Source organism: Pyrgilauda ruficollis, unplaced genomic scaffold, assembly GCF_017590135.1.
Source record: "Pyrgilauda ruficollis isolate IOZ18807 unplaced genomic scaffold, ASM1759013v1 scaffold74, whole genome shotgun sequence".
Classification (NCBI taxonomy): domain Eukaryota; kingdom Metazoa; phylum Chordata; class Aves; order Passeriformes; family Passeridae; genus Pyrgilauda; species Pyrgilauda ruficollis.
Genome location: NW_024529266.1, coordinates 3,003,706 through 3,021,076, shown reverse-complemented (window position 1 = coordinate 3,021,076; position 17,371 = coordinate 3,003,706). Strand labels below are relative to the sequence as shown.

The 17,371-nt window shown below is 40.3% G+C and overlaps 1 protein-coding gene across 1 annotated transcript in view; it reads right to left on the bottom strand.

Moving 5' to 3' along the window:
• The window catches only part of KANK1 (KN motif and ankyrin repeat domains 1), a 129,969-nt gene that overhangs the window by 51,380 nt on the left and 61,218 nt on the right, over nucleotides 1-17,371 (bottom strand). The window lies entirely within an intron of this gene.

The window sequence follows — 17,371 nt, the reverse complement described above, 5'->3', positions numbered from 1 at the left end:
AAAAAAAAAAAAAAAAAAAAAAAAAACAAAAACAAAAACAAAAAAACCCCAACCCATTGCTGGCAGAGTTTGCAGCTGGGACAGAAGTTTTAAATCTGTGAGCTTTTACGAACATATTAACTACTTCCTTTCAAACAGGGAGATTTTAATGCTTCACTCCTGCCTCTGCTTGCTATAAGGATATAAAGTTATGCTTTAAGCTGAAGACAGGTAATTTTTACTGAGTCACAGTGAATGCTTACTGAAAAATTATCATCAGCCTCCATGTGAAGTTCAGGATGTGTCCTGAAGCTCAGGACAGCCACTGTCTCAGGGCAGGCTGCACTTAGCAAGGTATCAACCTCTATCATTGCAACCAAGGGTAAAGAAAACGGAACTTATTTACCCACTTCTAATTTGTATAGCATAGCTCTGTGCTGTCTCAGTAGCACAGTAACAACAGGTATGCTTCCCTGCTTTCATTACATACACTGTACAAGGGGAAACCTGAGAGCACAGCATGCACCCAGGGATGGGTATGGACGGGTGGGAGGGGATCCTGGGGCGGGGAGACATTTCTTTTAGGTGCAGTGCAGTCCCAAATAGGAATGCGTCAACCACAAAAATGAGGCCCGATTGTGGCATGCCTCATCATAGGTTTAAAAGTAAAATCTGTTATAGTTACCATTCGCAGGCACGAATGATGAGAGCTTCCCAATAGCACAAAACAAATGTAATTGAGGTGAGAATTGACACAAAGTTAATAAAAATAGTGCTGAAAATCTAAACAAGGCCTGAGATCTCCATTTTGTTGTGGCTTGAAGAGATGAAATTGACCTGGTGCAAACTGCCTTGTGAGTATGCTTCTGCCAATTTGAAAGCTGTGCATGCTCAAGTACCTCAAGCAAACTCACTTGCTGCTTCTGAACTTAAGTGAGGATTAATAAAATAATTCAGGAAGCAAATTTAGTCCAACAGATAGAAGAAAATTTAAAAAAAGAAAGGAAACCATAAATTATAATAATTTGTTAGCTAAGTGAAATAATTGATTCCTGTGTTTTTTTGGTATGGTAGGGTGATTTAGGTTTTTTTGTTCTGTTTTTTGCTTATTTGTTTTATAATAAATATAGCAGGAATTGAAAATCTGCCTATTAAACAGCTCTTCAAGTACAGAAGGAATCTGATCTAGCTCAACAAACTCATAGAAGTAGGGAATTTTGCTAAAATGCGGTTTGAGCCATACATCGGGAACTGAATTCCTGAAATTGCACCAACACATACATGGATCATTCTTAGAATGGTGCCACATGTGATTCCCCAGCTGCACACACCCCAGAAGCTGCATTTGGACACAAGTCTCTCATGTGGGTGAGGCACAGCAAAACACCAGAGACCAGCTAGAACGCAGAGAGGAGGAAAACTTAGTCTCCTCTACAGAAAAGCATATTCTCCGGCAGAGACATCTTAACACACGAAAATTTGTAGAGGAACTTGTATATTCCATCCCAAGTCTTCAACTCTTTGCCTATGTGTTTTTACATGCTCAACCCATGCTTGCCTGTGAATACTATGATTTACAGATCCTAGGGCAAATGCAAAACAAGCAGAGACTAGCTGTATGAAGAGTTATTGCTCAATGAAGCAGTTGTTAAAAGTGTTTTGCATTAGATATTCAAACTCTCTTCTGCCCTGAGGTTCAATAGCAGAAACCTTAAACACACATGATCCTCAGTTTCTACAAACATTCATGACACTCCAGCTTTTACAGGTTTTTCCAGAATGGCAATTTTTTAGGCAGAACATAAAGCCTATGTCTTAATCCTGTTCAAGTCACAAGGGAAAGGAACCTTGCTTCTCTCTTGTGCTGCGTCTTGCTAGGTCACTGGCACCTATTCTGGTGTTTCAGCACCAGAAGTATCGAGTACGGATAGATCAGTTCTGGCATCCACCCAGCAGAACTACAGAAATGCAGAAGCCTCTAGAGGCGCAGACCTTGCAGAAAATCCAGACTTGCACTTCAGTCTGATGCTTGGAGGAGACACTTAAGATAGAAAACAGTTGAGGTTTAGTCTAAGAGCAGCTGTAGAACAGCATGTCAGCAACACAGTAATTAGAAGAGAAATATAACTCAGCTCTAAACCCAGAAAGGCAGTCCTGAAAGTTCTCCTGTCCAGGGCTGAGGTCACATGTGGAAATGGAGATGGGCACACACTGGTTTGTGGGATTCAAGGAAACAGATTCTGGCTTCCCAGGCAAGGAGGCTTTAGGCGCATATGTAGCTTTTTTCTCATGGCACACACAGACTATCAAGAGCAAACAACCACATCAACCACTCCAAGCAAGCTCCAGATCAGCACCATATTTTGAGCTACTCACAGGGTGAATGTGGTTCAGACAGTACAACTCTGTTGTTTAAGACCTGGATTAAAAGTGGGAGCCCTGTAGGTCAGAACTGTAAAGGATCCAAGGGTAGGGGCTCCCAGTTGTTCAGGTGGATGTAGTCAGGGAATGGTTCCAGGAGAAAAACCAGCTCTGCAATCCAATCCAGCAAGTGCAAAGTGGTGATTTAATACGTCTAGGGTAGAATGGTTTGACAGAGCAAGCCGACCCATGAGATGCAATACTCAAGAAGAACTGGTACTGCTCCATTCCTGCTATACATTAGTGCAACAAGACTTCTGCCTGAGACTTCCCTCTCACATGTGGGTCGTCCTGGCAGTATAACTTGCCCAGTTTCATTCTGCAAGACACTGATATCATTTGCAAAGAAGAGACAAGATATATGCAAAACCCATCTGAAAACACAGATGGTAATTTCTCTAACTGCAAGAAGAAATTGGCCCTGGAAATCCCTCCTGCTCAGCTAGAGTGGCAAGCACTTTTCAAACTTGTGCTTCTCTACAGGAAACAGGAATGTCTGCAACCTACGTGTACTAAGTATGCCAGGTGCAATTTAAATGAAGCAAGGTCTGAAGCCAACAACAGCAAAAGAGAAAGTATGTGGGGAGTTGCTCTGTGGTTGGTATCTATCCTGGGATAATGACTGTATCTCACTGATACTTTCTTTTCAATCTTACCCCTACCTTGGTTGTGTTTTTCTTATCTTTATGTTTATCAAAATGAGCGGCCAATAAACTGAAAGGCAATATTTGTAAGGGAGAAATATCTTTTTTTTTAATATATGCTACTTTAGAATTAAAGCAAAAACCAAGTAAGAATGCAGGCATATAAGGATTTTTTTTCAGGTCAGACACAGAGTGATCAATCTTGAGATAAGGGTAAACTGTGAATGATTTTAAATTTCACTTAATTATTTAATCACGTAACAATTCACCCATTCATATACTTTCTAGAGCAAATGTCTTTCTAATGTTGCATCCAAATCACAAGCAAAATTATGCAAGTTGCTGTTCAAATCTCACTAACTGAACAAAATAAATCAGTAGCTAGGCCACCCTAAAAGGCAGAACTAAAAATCCCTGGGACCAGTGTTTCCTGCCGCTCCTCTCAGGCAGCAGTCAGTTGCGCTTCAGTCTCTCCGTCACAAGACAGAAACTATTATTACTATATGCAGTATGACAGCTAATTCATTTTGGACGATACTTAAGAAGTCAATCAAAAGAAGTCTCCTCTCACTATGTCGTTGGGTTTTTTTTCTGCAGAATCTGCAGTATGACGAGACCAAAAGAAGCCTTGTAAATCCTTTCAACAAGCAGCTTAATTAAAAAGATATGGCTACAGTCAGCATGAATTTACCTGCCTGCCTTCCTCACTCCCTCCACTTATAGCAGTGGTCTGTAAAAAGGTCTTTCTTTACAGCAGAGCTCCAGGCAATAGCTGAGCTAAGCTCTGTTAAGAAGAGAGTGATGGCTCAGAAACTCTGGGACCTGAGTCAGCAAGCTGAAGAAAAGAACAGTCAGAGTGCTCCTACCTAGGGCAAATCCTTCCCTTCTGACAACAACAACAACAAAATATCAGACCCAACTCTAAGCTTTGTTGCTTTTGAACCTCAAAGACTCAGCTAATGCCATGCCAGGCTCCAGTTCTCAAGCTGTGATGGAAATAACCATAAGTCAGTTTTATGGGGATTCCCTCATTGTCTTCTCCCCCAGCCCCTTCCTTAAGGAGACTTGCATCAAGCTTGTCTGCCCACCTTGTTATTGCTGCAAGCAGAGAATAAATGTACAACCTTCAGTAAGGTAGGGGTCTGAGGGGTTTTCTTCTACATACTTGAAAATGGTCTTCTCATCTCCTGACTGAGCTTCTGCTTCACTCTTCCAAGCCACCTACCCACAGCTCAGGAATGGGGCTTTACTGGGCAGCTTTCAGTATAGAAAATGCCTCAGAAAATGGATATATATGAAAATATTTCAAAGGTACTTGGTCCTTCTGGCTATTTGAAATATCCCACAAATTTACTGAATTTCTGCAAGTACTGCTTTGTCACATTTGCTAGCAATAGCAGAAATGGTCTACCATCAGCTGCTGCATTTTAGTTTCCCTTCCACATGGAGTTATCCCAGTTGTGTCTGGAAGATCCAAAAGAGAAATCAGCTGTTTTACATAAGCCCCTCAGTGACTTTCCGGGAAAGGAAAAAGAAACAGTAAAAGTGTAGGAAATTGATTTGTAAAGAATTTTCAAAACTTGATAGAAAGTTTATATAGTTTTGTACATCTGCATGTAAACACTGAGATAAGGTGTTTTAATTTAAGAAGGTTATCTCTATAGAAACAAAACAAAAAAAAACCCAAAACAACAACACAAAAGGATTTCAAAATAATACACAGCAGAAACAAACATAACCAGCATTCTGTAGGGTCAGACAAATGATCCATCCAGACTATCTTGTTTTCAATAGTAGCAACAGCAGATATTATTTAAGGAGAGTTCAAGCGCCTTATGATGAATCCATGCTTCTGTATTCTCCCAGCATCAATAATTATTAGACTGGGAATATTTAAAGGTTATGTCCTTACTATGTAATTTTAACGTTCACATAAATTGCCTATGAATTTAACTAGCCTCTTTCTGACCCTGCTGATGCCACCTGCTTCTCCTGCCTTGTGGGGCAGGGAGTCCCAGGCTGTCAATACCCACCACAAACTTTTTTCTCATTTTACCTGATGTTTCACATATTTTACTGCCACCAAATTCTTGTATTGCAGGTCTTGGTCAAAATCAGTCCAGATTCAGCTTTTTCAGATTCAAAATCACATCCTTTGTGATTTTATGAACTATAATCTTCTCTCCCAGATCATAGGCAATACAGTCCCCAGCTCGTTTTACTTTGCCCTTTCTTTACCCTTTCATGTATGGTCATCGCGTGGAAGATCCTGGTCATGAACACCATCTTACTAAAAAGTTGTTTGCAAGAACAATCTTACAAAATGGAGTAAGGTACATTCAATATTTTTTAGTGTAACCAAGCTTGGCTCTAACATTTAGTTACTTTGTGGGAAGGTAAACCTCAGCTCTATTAATTCTTGTCAAACAGTTAAGACAAAACAGTATTTACCTGCGAGCACAAGCAGCTTTCTCTAGCATAGGCCAGAGGTTGGACACAGCCCTCCAAAGCATCCCAAAAGACATCAGATCAGCCTAGTGGACTTTTGGTAACCATATCTGTTCTCAGAGGTCCAGCAGACTCACTGCCAGCCAGAAGTGGCAGCTCTTACGGCAGCGGCAGCCCTATGTTTTTACTATCAGGATCACCACTCATTAGTAAAAGGAAATCTTAGTATGGATTCTGTGAACCATAGATGGTATGCTTTTGTCGCTTGTAATAAGGAGGACATTCCATCCATACAGAACTGGGCTACAGTCTGATGACTTGGTGGTCCTTGTTTAATGTGCAAGAGCATGATCTTTGCTTGTGATGTGAGCCTAAACGCAGACAGGTATGTTTGGATGACACCCATCACACAGTGCTGCAAGGCCCCCACACCCTGCAAGCATTCTCAGACCACCCATCTCTTTTGGAAACCATTCCTGACAACATCATTGTCATCACGTTACATTACAGAAGAAAAAAAAAAACACCTTCAGAAGATTACATGGTGCTGCAACTCAGAAACCCATTTCTGTTTATGTTAGAGAGAGAAAAAAAAAACAACTAGAAAAAGAAAGGCAATCCACAGTAGAAAAAAAACAACTTTTTTTTTTATACCTGAAATTCCTAATGGGTGATGTAAAGGACACTCCCTTTTATTTATGCCAGTGAATAATGAGTCACATAAAAGTACATGAATTCAAACCAGTATGGTATTGCTATGGGTTGTAATGCTTGCTGTGACAGGGAGCCCAGAGGATTCAACTGGGCTATCCATATTTTTCTTGTGGGAAAGCAGGAGGGATGAAACTTCCATGGCTTGAACTAGTTCAGTCTCCAGGAGGGAAATGAAATGTGTGCTGAGCAGAATTTTCATCTGCTCTGACAAAGACTGAAATCTAGCATGAATAACAAGTGAAAAGGCTTCCAAAAAGTTGGCAGAGGAAAGAATGCATCTTGGGGATGACACATGCATCCCAGCACCAGTATACCTGTGGTCTCCCAGAGCTGACAACCCTGGAACTGCTCTGCCTGGGACGAGAAGCAGTTCTACCTTCCTCTCCATAGCATGTGTATGAACTGTCCATCACGTCTGTTCACTCAATAGGGCAGGACAAAACACAGCACCCTTTCCACTCTGTATTTAAAGATTAAAAGTTGAACAACTGTTGGAAAAATACATATGCAGATCCCAATAATTTAAAATTAATTCACTTATTCAAAGAGAAATTACAGGTAGATAAACTTGAAGGCTGAGATGAACAAACTAATCAAGGATGTTTACAAACAGTTTATGAAATGGACTGTGATCTGGTTTAGACTTTGCATCTAAGACAAACTGCAAGGATTTTAAGGCATAAACTCTGATAAATAGAGAAGTCTAACTCTTCTATAAAGTAGCCAAGTATTTAGTCTTCAGTGACATTGCATATATAATGGCACAAGCATGAAGCATATTTAGAGGCAGACAGTCAAATATCCGTCTGTCTGTTCCTCTGATTTAGGTCTGAGATGCTATACATAACACACCAACCATAAATCTGATATGACAAAAGGGCAACAGTATGGGACAGTTGGGAAGTTTAAGGACAAATACTTTTGTCTAGCAGCATTTGCTCATGTAACTGTGACCTCAGCTGAAGGTGTATCTTTACCTGAGAAAGCTCCAGCAGATCAGCTTTGTCCCCATATAGCCCTAAATGCTGCTCTCCCTATGCAATAATGCCCAAATCCTGGAATCTCTTCCTTTTTTAAACTACTAACATGGGTACTGTGGACTGTGGTATCAACCTTACATGAACAGGAGAAATTATAGGCTTTTTCCACAATGAAAGTGGAAAATTGTAGGGCCAAGGAGACAATATTGCAAGGACCAGGCTCTTGCTTTCATAAGCCATAGTTTACAAGAGAGGGCTTAATCTCACTCGCTATTAGACTCTGTCTACAGCCCACACTGCCAACACCTATCCCCAAGTCCTAGACTGTATCTACAACGTCAATATTAACATGGGCCCCTTTCTCTTCAAGCTGCTTGAAGTGGCCCTTCAGCAATACAAGTGGACCCTACTTACCACAACATTTCTATGGAGACCACAACCCCACAGCTTCAGCATGGCCAGGGAACACACTCCAGACCTGCTCCAGGCTGATGTCCCTTCCCACCCCATCACACAGCATCCCTCAGAAACATCCAGCAGGTGTGCACAATTATTTTTACCTCCTTGCTAAGCCACAAACCATCTCTTGTGAGGCTTTCAACATTCATTCCACAGGTGAGGAGGTTTCTCTGGTTCTGCCTCCCAAAGCCACCATATGTCCACACCACAGCCTATGGACTGCAAGCCTGCACACTCTGGCAAGAGGGAGGCAAGATATCTCAGCAGCAAAAACCTGCCAGTCACCCCAGCACATGCCATATGGGCTCTCCTTACTGAGCATGCAGTCACCAAACCATGCTAACACTGTGATTTTGGAGCTGGCATGAAGCAGCTGGAGACCATCTGGCAGCAGCTGCAGCAGAGCGTGATGGAGCCAGTCTAGCTGGGTATCTCCATACTCTTCCTGCTCAACAGCTCATAGAGAAAGACCTGTCAGCTTGTCAGACAAGTGTCACTCAGCCTCTGCACTGAATGCAGCCAAAACCATTTTGCTACATGTGGACACCTGCAGGGAACTTACCCACCCAAAGGAGGGGACCACAAGTTGGGGCAATGCACTTGTCCCTCACAGGGGATGTTCCTCTCTGCAGCCTAGTCAAATCAACATTAAAACAACCTGTTCCTAATGCTCTGGGACTCTGTAATTTAATCCGAGTAATTGAAATAAGCATGGAGTTCACATAACCTATCTTCCTCCTTCTCAGTCAGAGAGTGAACTAACACTTGCATTAATTATTCACAGCATCTTCCCATGCTCATGTTCCCCATCATTTTCAAACAGGCCATCCAGGGCATCCAGAGAGATGTCCTGGGTTCCAACAGAGATGTACAGTGGCAAGAGAGTCCAGTGCAAACAAAAGTGTGGTGAACAACTTAATGCACAAGAACTTTTCACCTCAGGAAGCCAGGACTCAGTGAATTATGTCTCTCCCCTGAAATGTAATGGACAGCCCTGCATCTGGCAACTGGCATGAAGCACACCACTGCTGTGCCCATGGTGCCAGGGAGGAGAGATGCTGACACGCTGCTGCGATGTGTGTGGTACGACTGCCATGAGCAGCATCGAGGCTGGCAGTGCTGACTCTCATTTCTACCAGGCACATCCAAATAAACTCAGCCTTCATTCACATTGTCTGTCAGCCAAAACTGTATCTCAGCGCTGACACGAGCTGAAACAATAACAAACAAGGGCCCATCTACATCTTACACCATGTGTCAAGTTAGAATCAAATCTGTAATTCCCCAGCTGGTGTATGGATCTGAAACACTCACCCAGTTATAACCCTGAGACAGTGGACAGTGGAGTCCACCATAATCTGCAAAAACAATACCTTTCTATGGAGATCCATAAATATGTTACCTTTAGTCTTTTTAGTTGGTCTCTTATTAGATAGTATAACATAAATAAATAAATAGCAAAATAAGGTATGTTTTTATCAGTCACCTTATGAGCAAACAGATATTTGGCAGTGCATCTTGCACAACAAATCAAATTCTGGTAAAAAGGCAACGCAAGAACTTAAGCTTCTGAAGAGCAACACAGCAGGACTGTCATTGAAACAATACATCTCAATGTGATTCGTCTGTTTCTCCACAGAATGCAAGTCCTAAGCAGGAAACTATGTGGTATAAATAAAACTAAAACTAATTCAGATGTTCTTAGTAACAAAAGAATGGCTTTCATATTCACTTGTATTATTATCTTGAGAGCAGAATAAGCTGCTGCACAATTATCAATGCCCTCCTGAAACCATATCACTAAGGTCTTAGCAGAGGGGCACTTTCTTTGTTCAGGTTATTCCCATTCACATGGTGCTTCCCAAGAAAGGTAGGCCATACTTTGAGCTCTCCTCAGCCCCGGCACCCACAAATTTCTGATAAACACACAGCCACAGCAAACAAATCAATACAAAGCTTAAAAGCACATCCATCTATCTTCTTGCAAGAACTGCAGAACAGAAAATACACAATTTATTTATACCTGTCCCCCTTCTCCCTCATTCCATGCGTAATCCAGAAAACAGCAGCTGAATTTGAACAAGGGTAGTTCCACTCAGATAAAAAGAAAAATTTGTTAAGATTTAGGTTCTGTTTTTTTTCAGTCTGAGCAGAACTTAAGGGACCCTTCTGCAGCCACTCGAATTTCCTTACAAAGTTTAAAAATAACACTTTTTTAGCAATACAGCTAATCTTTTATTGATTTAAAATATTGAGAAAAGTTCTTATAGGAGAGAAGCAGATGTTCTCTCCCCAGCTTTTTTTCTAAAGATATGCTGAATTTCCTTTTCCCACCTTACTTATTTGGAGGAGCTGCTTATTTTTACTGTTCTGTCACCAAGGATCTACGTTCCTCATTTGGGGCTAATCTTATGTGTTCCCATTCCTTGGAGCACATAATTTTATTTGCTCCCATTCCTTGGAGCAACAGATCCACTACCTAAACAATAGGAATTGTTACACTTCTGTATATTTTTACTGCAAGCGTAGACAATAGACAACCAAAACCATTACAAAGCACGACAGGATTAAAGACCTTTGCAAGTCCTCCTTTTCCTTTTATTTATGTTTCTAAAGCTATTTAATCACCATAAGAGGAAATACTAGCATTTACTTTTTACTCTTCTCTGTTGTACTGAATAACCTCTTCTTTCCCTCTCTCCTCAAAACAATAGCAAAAGCAAGCAGAGAGGTTACAACTGAATGACTGTGGACATATGTATTGCTAATTATTAATCCATGTTTTGCCCTTTGTTTCTAATAATGTACATCCAGTATCAAAATATTGCCAAGAAAATTAACAGAATGAAGGCTGTGTGCTGGTGTTAGCCTGTAGTGAAGTTTTAAAAGCTGAAAACATGTAAGCAGGCAAAATTTTCCTTAGGTAAACAGTTAATTTTCCATTCCCTACATCTAAATGCCATCACATATCTTGTGATGCTCACATGCTTACACAAAGGGCATTTTCCTTTTGTTATGAAGCAATAGGGTAAATAATAGATTTAAGATATTAGATTGCACAGTATTTAGAAATACTCTGTATTCCCCTATTCATAAAAGCATTTCCTCTTTCAGGGAGGAAAGCTGCCATCAAGGTGGGAAACTCTCTGCAATCATTTAAGCTGGGCAAACACCTTGTTGAGAAGGTGACCTGATTTTACACAAGTACAGACACAAAAACTGCTTCAGTTTACCTCCACGAGAACAGAACCGGCAGTACAAAATACTTGCTTGTAAACTGGACAACAATATTTCCAGCACAGTATATCTGCTTCACCAGAAAAATGGAAAGTGAAAAGAGAAGAAACAGGCAAATTACGCTAAGCTTGCAGAAGACAAACATTAAAAAGTGAAATAAACACTATGTGAATTATTATTTCAAAAATATTATTTAGGAAGCAGAATATATTTATTTTTGCTATACATTAGCTATTTTATGGCACATTTATAATTGGTGGAAGAAATACAAACCCAAATGAAAATTACTTTGAGTCATCTGAGGACATTGGCATGCTTTTTACCTCCTGCCATCACACTGAAAAATTATTGCTATGAAAACAGGACCTTTCAAAGAAAGAAAATACTAGCTAGGTCACACATAAAAATTAAGTCCTTAAAGGGTGAAAACCAACATTAGTTTCCTTATAAATGTAGCTAAATTAATCATATGATAGCTCAGGCACATGAGCCTTTGAGGGCACATAGACAAGCACTATTTTCATCAGCAGCTGTCAAGTAAGGCATGTTCTTTAAGGGCCAATTTTAAGAAAGCTAAATGGCACTTAAACAACAAAACTCCTATGGAAACTTACTCAATTTACATTGTTTCCACTCCCACTAAAATTAGGAAAACAAATGTTAAACATGGACACGTCTAAAATTTGGTCAAGCCTTACTGGGCAACATGCACCTCACAAACTGATGTGCCAAGTCACACTAACTTCTACACTGTGAGGCATGCCTGCAGCTCAGAGTGAATAAAGAAGTGGATGGTTGCAAATTTTATCCATAACTGAAGCAGCTGCAGCGTAAGACTTCAAACCTTTGCATGTCTCTCTCTTTGTTAACTAGAACCAACTCTCAGTTGGTTTTAAGAGAATTGTGGTGTTTGTTTTTGGTGCATAAATCACACATCAACAGTTGCTCTAGAATAATAACTAGATGGCTAGATATTGCTGTCAAAATTTGTGGTGGGTGGCTTTTTTGTTGTTGTTGTTGTTGTAAATAAATACATGGGAGCTTAACGTGTTGTGAAGTAATATAACAAAATCAAGATTATTTTATTGTGTTATAACTCAGATACCAGAATACATTCTTGAAAAAGTGTGATAGAAAGAGGAAGGGTTAACATAGTGGCAGACACTGCAGCACAAAAAGTAGACTGCAGATTTTCAGTGGTATTCGCCCTTAATTTTCCTTAGGGAGCTCATTGCAGGCCTTGCAGAGGCAGAAAAGGACTTTCAAAGCTTGGAGAACTGCTGATAATCAGCTTACAGCATGGACTACCAGAGCTGCTGTGAACATCCCCCTCTGTGATCTGGTCTGCTCCCAGTTACAGGGAAAGGAGTAGCATAAAAAATAGTTGAAACAAAATTCTTAGCAGCACTGTTTAACAGCAAGATTTCTTGGTCCATAACTAATGAGATTTTTGTCTCAAGTAGGAGTTGGCCACTCACACAAGAGCTGTAGAGATGAATCAAGGTTTTCAAGGTGCCTCCCACCATCATCAGTTCAGTGACGCCCACAAATACACTGCTCTTCATAGTGTTTACCTCTCTGCGGAGAGCTAGCCCTGCTGCAGGACAGGCACATAAACCCTAACTCCATCCATAAGGTGACCTACAGCTGCTCTGGTGGTACTCCCTTTATGGCTGTGCATTTTGGAGTGGGCAGTTTTTAGCTCATACGGAAATAAACACAGCTGTGTGTATGAACACCACTCCATCTCCTCCCCTCCTGAAAGATTTTACAGGCGGCTGCTATGCTCAGAAAAAGCTGCACAAACAAACATTGCCAAAAGTGCCAATTAGCAAGGCAATGTGGGAAGGCAAAACCTGAGCAGGTATAATGTTTGGCATCAGCAGCTCTTTGCTCAGAAACCAAAAAGTATTAAAGGTTAAAAAAAAAAAAAAAAAAAAAAAAAAAAAAAAAAAAAAAAAAAAAAAAAAAAAAGAAAAGAAAAAAAAAAAAAAAAAAAAGACAGCTTTAAAAAATTCCACTTTTGTTTTATTGACTTGGCAGCAGTGACAGTGGCAGAAGGAATGCAGCTGTGGAGAGAACATTTTGTTCATTCTCAGCAGCAGGTTTTTGAGGCAGGTTTTTGAGGCAAGGTGGGACAGAACAGGAGAAATCACTCCCTACACTCTCTAGACCTGTGAAGACACCAGCCAGCCCCTCCCATGAGATTAGCGTGTATTTATGTTGCTGCAATAACAAAATAGCATTCAAAGCAACAGTGGTGATAACACACTTTAGGAATCACTGCTACTCCATGCATATGAATATCATCTGTAAGTATAAATTTTATCTTATTAAAAAGTGTTGATAAATACTGCAAGATAGAGTTGACTCTAGAGGGAGATGACTGCTGTCTAAAGAAATAATTAATTTCCACCTGTGAACATCTTTAAAGGCATTAGTTCCAGAAAAATAACTGCTGCAGTCTGAGCTTTGTAGTTACCTAAAAATTTGACATTACTCCATTTGGCTGTTCCTGAAAGCAGGACAGAGTAAAATCAGAGACAACAGGCAGCTCGAAGATACTTGGACAGTGCTTCAGAAACATTATTAATTTCACCCATTCATCACGCAGAGCAAAGTACTGTTGGAAAACATGTTCAACGAGCCACTGTGCTCGTACGCATTATCACTCACGATGAGTACGACAGATTCTTGAGCTCTTTTCTCTGCAGCACTGACAAGCACTGGTCTTGCCAATTCCAATTGCTGGTACTGAATAGAACTCATCTTAACAACATCCAGTTGGGCTACTGAATGCCATCCTCTCTCCAAAAATGGGACACACTCTCCACAATGCAACTGCAATCCTGTGTGATATCACCAAGTGGCAGCTGCACAGCTTTATCCTGTGTATAAAAGAACTTGGAAAAATCTGACCCCAAGGAAAAATAGCACCTCAGAGTCAGATTTCAGAATACCAAAACAGATTATTTCTGTTATAACAAAAAGATGGCTTCTACAAGAACATAAGTTATTCCAATGTACCCCAATGGTGATCACATTTTCAACAAAAATTAGCTATTTTGTTTTTAAACAAAGTTTCACAGCTCGAGAAAATGACTTCATTAAAAAGCTAACCATGTCTCCCTCTTCAGCATCCGAACAGTGACTAATGACAGTAAAAATTCACTTCTAACATTCAAACCACAACACTTAAAACCTGTTTGTGGGACACTATAAAGCAATTACTTTTTTTTTATTTTCAGCTTTGGTATCAAGGCATGTGGTTTCTGCTCCCAATCACCTGGAACCAACACAGTTAATTCCTAAATTTGCCAAAATCATCAGTGGGCATAGCAGTGCATACCTCTACAGAGCAACCACTAAAGGGACTAGTGGGGGGAAATAAACATCATGCTTCTTACTATCCCTCAGGGCCAGCTGTGTTTTGCACCAGCTCATAGCTACAGCATGGGCGGAAATTTGCATTAGAGAAAAGTAGGAGGAATAAGTAACAGGAACAAAAGATAAACAAATCTCACAGCAAATGTGTTTTAATTATTTCCTGCCAACTCTCTCACACCAACATCTAATCCCAGATGAGATTATTATTAATTTTATTTATTGTCTGTTCTTTAAGTCCTAATCAGTCCTGGTCTTGATCTTGCCAGATCTGTTGATTAAATGACTGTTACTTATGTATATTACGAAATCAAAATGCACAATGACCTGTGGCAACCTAGTAGCACTAGTTTTAGCAAACTTTTGTCAGAAAATTTCTGAGTCTCTATATAGGTGTAAACAGGGAAAAACTGCTGCTCTTGGCAGAACTGTAGCTCCTGCCCCCATAGCGCAGGCACTGAAGCAGACTGCCTAATATTCCCAACCAATGCAGTTCAAAGGAAAACAGGATAGGGAGATAATGCTGCAAGCCAAGAGGTATGCTGTTTTTACCAGGAACATCTTCTATGTGAATTTGGAGACTAGTCAGCTAACAGCAAGATTTAATGGAACAGCGAGGACCCCAGTTGATGTTAAAAAGGCAGGGATCCACTAAAGCAGCTAGGCTAGTAATGCACTAGGTGAGCCTGCTACACTTTAACACTCCTGAAAGACTCTGAATTTTGACCCAAATACCAAGATCCATAAGTCTCCCAAGATGTAGGGAACAAGTTTCACAGGCGATGGTCGCTGCTCCCACACAGCTTGTGGACGGCACTGCTACTGGTTTGCAGTGCCTGCCTTTGCTCCTGCAAGATGGTTAAGATCTCACCACAGGACCATTCAGAGTGAAAACAGCAGCAAAAACACCCACAAGGAGACACTGCCAATTTAGTAATTGAGCAATTTATTTCCCAGACCAGCCTGCAGCGCTGGGACCTGCTAAAAACTGTGTGCATACGCCCCAAACCAAAACCTGGGCTGCCCCATCCTGCCCAGCCATTTCCTTTAGCTTTATTCCAGGGGATATGGGGAGCTGATAAACTGAAAGCTAACTGCAAGCACAAGGTATTATTATTCCCCCCTATTTTGCAGAATGTCAGAGGGAATATTAACAATAGGCAAGCACAGGATGCACAAACACCCAACTTTCCCAGGCATCAGCGGTAAAAATGTGAAAGCAGTGACCCATGCCAACTGATAAGCAGCTGTTTCAGTAAATTCACAGCAGAGTTGAGCCCAGGTTCAGAGAAGTTGCTGTAAGCTCCCACGAGAGCACTGTGGCTGACCTCATACATATAGAGTTGCTTCTGGGGATGTAACCCAATCTGAAAATGGTTTAATTTCCAAAAAACTGACTGAATGATTGAACTTCATTAAGTGAAACCAGAATTGTCAGACAAAATTTCTCCCAGATAGAGAAATCAAAGTTGTAAACTCTGTTTTGCTACTCTCTTCCTAAGCTTGGTGAACCTCTCTGGCCAAAGCATTCAAAGTAATGACCCACCCTCTCAGCTGCAGACACCTCTAGCATTTTGCAAGGTGTGACCATTTTCCATAAAGTAGTCCAAGACTGTAAAATAAGAAGGTATATCTAATTTTTGCTTTACCTGGAAAATACAAGTTCTTCAGCACAACTTAAACTATGGAGCACAGAACTGGCTAAGGCCGGTGTAAAACCTGGCAGTAATATCAATCGTATTTACTGACAAATGGTGAATAATCAACAGATAAAAGGACTACAAATCTCATTTCCCAGAATTATGTCTACTTCTTCATGAAACTATATGTTCCTCTCAGTTCAAACTATTTCAACCAATAGGTAATCAAGACAATTTTCTAAAAAACTGTGCCGAGAGTACTGGGCAGAGTTTTCTTTGCAATAACCCAATCTTTTCCTACAGAGGCTTCACTTCTGTAGGAGGTGTCCTATCAGCAAGACACAGCTGCACAAATCAAGCTTCCTTTTGCCCCTAGTGAAGGCATAGACATTTAACAATTGTTCCTGTCAACAAATTCCTCTTCTCTTACTCACAGAAATATACTTGACTACAAGCACATTCAGCCCAGTGGTTACAGTATAATACAAACCAGTTATTACTCAATTTTCTCTAACTTCTATATTATAGCACGTCTGCATTTCCATTTATCTTTGGTAGACCACAGTCTTTTCACTGGCACTGCTAGCTCACTTTTAAGGTCATTTGTAACTCCCAGCTGGAGGAGGGGCTGAGTTTTCTATTTGTTTGTTTGTTTAGTACCACAGTGTGAAATAAAAACCAGTAATTCTTAGTAAGCATGCTTGGGGAAATGGTCATCCAGAAATATTCCCCTATACTGCATACAGTGCCAATAATGTCCTGGTAGAGGAGATCATGAAAGAGAAACAAAACAGAAAGTATGTGTATTTTTATTTATTTATTTTTGCTAAAAAATAGGAGAGGAGAAAAAGTAATACACACTAATTTTGTTATCCTTTTCAAACACAAGACAGAGAAAACAGATGGTTTGTTTCTATGAGGTGAAAATTGAAGCATCTTTTCTCCTTTTTTTTTTTTTTTTTTTACTTGGACATGTTGTGCAGTTCATGTACCAAACCAGCTGCATTCTCTTACCCAGAATATCCTTCCTAACTTTTGCTCTGAAACTTGTCACTGCTTGTTCATTTCAGGAGGACAGCTGGACACTTAGATATATGTACACTAATCTGACCACATAATACGTTGTGGCACCTCTTTAACTATCTCAAAACAAGATAAGGCTAGAGATTGGTTTATTCTGTGTTTAAGCAAAATCTTAGACATTTAAAATAAATGACAATATCTTCTCATGACAACAACTAAATGAACTGTGCCCTTGTTTAAATCACAACATTACTTAGTTTAACAGTTCAGCAAAAAGTACATTATTTAAATGGCTGAAGTCCAATTTTATTAGTAGAATGAAGGATGGAAACTTTCAACATGTCTGGGAATTGTGGCAGAGCCACGTTTGAGAGGGGAGCTAAGGCAGGGGTGAGAAATCAAGCAGAGCCACAGACTAGTACCAAGTCCCTGCCCAGCAGCC